Genomic DNA, 3169 nt, shown 5'->3' with positions numbered 1-3169 from the left:
TGCTTGAAGGAGCGCACCCCTCCCAGCTCGCTGAGCATCTCCTCTGCAGGGCTAAAACCACCTCCCCAGCTCAGCCAGGGGACACCTTTCCTCACGGCAGTCATCTTCAGTGGGTTGCTAGAGCTCGGTGGAGCTCACTTGGCTTTCTAAATATGCCAGAGGCACACGTGCTTTGGACCAGCATCAAACCCACTGGAAAAGCCCGACCTGGGGAAAGCTGGACCAGGGCACTCCCAGTAGGGTGAAACTGAGCTAAAGACAATTTGGGCTCAATACAAGGGGGGGATGTCCTGACGGTGAACGCAGTTGCCCGTAGAAGAGTCTCTAATGGGAACCCAGCACTCACCTAAAACTACCTCAGCTGGATCCAAAAGAAAACCTGGAGAGCCACCCGGCACCCACGGCAACACTCCCACAGTCACGTAAGCATTGAACGAAGCCTTCCCAGTAAGCAGTGGGTTTATGGCCTAAAGGTGTTTGATTCATGTGCTGCCCGTGTTGTACTTTTCCGATGTAAAATCCTTCCCCTCTCCATCCTTTCAGCCTCACGGGTCACACCATTCCCTATGCTGGGATTTTACCATCCAAAGGAACACGGTCACCAGCTCAGGAACCACGGGCAGAGGGATTTGTGCTTCCTCTGCTCCCTATGCAAACTACAAATTCCATCTCCATTGATACTAAACTATCTTTGCTTCACCAGCTCAGCTATCCTGCCCAAGGAAGGGGTTTCTGCCCCCTGCTCAGTGCCTGCACTCCTGGATGGAGATGCAGGAATTTAGCCACGATCCAAGTCCCTTATAAACCATCAGGGCTGTGCAGGCCTGGCTACACCTTGCAATTTTTATTAAGTTAATGGCATCCCTATGTCCAGCAAGAAGATCATTTCTGCTCCAGCAACACAGCCCTCAGCACCATCAGCGGAAGGTGAATGATGGGACCAAACACGGTTTCGCCAGGGTGAGACTCGAACAGATCTCTTCACGTCCTTTTACTTTTCATTTCTTTTTTTCTTGATGCATAAGGAAACTTTCACCTGCGACTCCCTCAGCTCCATCTGGGCTGCTTATGTGAGTAGAGTGCGGGGCAAAGCCCCTCATTTGCAGAACATTATTCCCTGCCTTTAGCTAATTTCCTTTCCTTAGCTCTGGAAGACATTAGCCAAAAAGGTTCCAACCTTCACGGCTGAAAACGGTAGCTGGAAAATCCATTAGGCTTCTATATTTATTATGAAAAATTGTTAAAGGACCAAGTTCTCATTAATCCCTAAACATATCCAGAATATCTCCAAACTTGTGTCTGCATAAACAAGACCAGCCAGCAGCCCTTCTCTCGTTTTCTGTGTTAAAATACAGAGCTGATCGTGTCAAACCCCCTGTTTTAAGAAGATGTCCTCGATAGCAAGGCAGCTCCTGGGGCTGGCGGCTCCCTGCAGCCGGGGGGCGGTGATGGGAAGACATGCCCTCCGGAAGGAGAGGGCTACCCCCGAAATCAGCGCTGCGACATCCAAAATATGCTGCTGAAAATGATACGCCGAGAGACAATATAATACTAACATGACAAAGGAATGTGCTAACAAAATGACGCCAGGCAGGGAAGGTTGTTGTCAGAGACCTGCCTGGCTGCCTGTTGGGGACCGGCAGTAGCTGTCACTGTCAGCGCTGAGCTGTCACTCTAATAACAAGTGGATGATCGCTGGATGTAATTTGCTATCAAGCTGTTGTACACCAGTCAGCCTGATTGCACTTGGGTCCCACCCAGCTCGCGGGGAGATGCACAGCAAACCCACAGGCACCTAGGCAGGGAGAGGTCTCCATTTCATTTCGGGCGCCTTTTGTTGAGACCCAGGCAAGCGGTGGCTGAAAGCATCAGGTGAGCACGCGATAAATATGGTAGCAATAAATGCGGCATCCGAGGGGAGGCAGGACAAGCCAGTGTATGACTTTAGAAGAGGCCAGTGTCTTAAAAATATCTCTTATAACATCTAGACATAAGGCCTGTAGGGTCAAACCTAGAGGTCCCTCAGATAAGAAAGTCCTCTATTGAAATCAAATTGTTATGCTGGGTTAGGGATGACCCACTGAAATTAAAACTCAGAAAGATCTGTAAGGCCCATTGAAGTGAGGAGGTCTGCAATTATTCCCCACAGAATTAGGGACAGGGGTTCTGTCCAGTCCAATTTTAAGTGTCCTGAGAGCTACAGGTTCAACCTCTCCCCAGGGAGGGCTCAGTAACATGGGTCTCGCGAGTGGGAGAAGTTTTTCAACTGTTAGCCTACATTTTTGTATCGCTTAATTCCATCCCATTATTTCTGATAAAACACTTTGTGGAAGGCATACAACTGCTCCCTAGCCTGGGTTTTCATGCTTTAATGATGGTTAATTATTCCAGGAGAAACTTTTATTTTTACTTTTTATTCATCTCGCTTTCACACTGGATGCTTTATTCTGAAGTTTAATTAGCACATTTCAGAACTAAATATCTAGATTAAATCATTGCTGAGCAAGCTCCGCTCCAGGATTTATGATCGTTGTGCACAGCCTTGATTGTACCTGCCAACTCAGGCAACCTATTTATTGATCGATGGGTTATTTGGGCCGGGAGCGAGCCAGCCAAATACCGCAACGGGCTCGGGGAAGGGCTCTTGCGCAGCCTGGCCCAGTGCTGCTGCCCTTCCTCCCCCCACCACAGCGTGGAAGAGGATGGATGAAGATGATGATGGGTAGAAAGGGCCAGCCTCCAGCTCCTTCAAAGCCCGTTGAGGGTATTGCACAGCCTAACAGCAGCGCTGGGATGCGGCAGCACTGGCAGATTCGCATCCCCAGCCCTACCATCTGCTTGGATCCAAGGTTTCATTTCAGCCTATTAGGGAGATTGGGGCTGGCTGCAAACATCAGATGTAGGCATAGGTTTGGCATGAGTCCATCCCCTTTCCCGCTGCCTCAAACGCCAAGATTTTGATTCAAGCTCATCTGCAAATGCTAAAAAAGCTTCAGTTTTGCAACAGAGTCCACCCTAGCGGAGCTCATCACGAAATGAGACCTTCAGTGAGGAAAAAAACCCAAACAACCAAACCAAGCCCCACCAACCAAGATCTCCTTTTAGTTACATGATCTCAACAAACTAAAGCTATAGACAAATGCGATTACACCCACAAAAATCTGCTTGC

The sequence above is a fragment of the Egretta garzetta genome, unplaced genomic scaffold (assembly GCF_000687185.1).
Source record: "Egretta garzetta isolate BGI_Z169 unplaced genomic scaffold, ASM68718v1 scaffold108, whole genome shotgun sequence".
Classification (NCBI taxonomy): domain Eukaryota; kingdom Metazoa; phylum Chordata; class Aves; order Pelecaniformes; family Ardeidae; genus Egretta; species Egretta garzetta.
The sequence above is the reverse complement of the archived record's forward strand: the minus strand, read 5'-3'. Positions refer to the sequence as shown.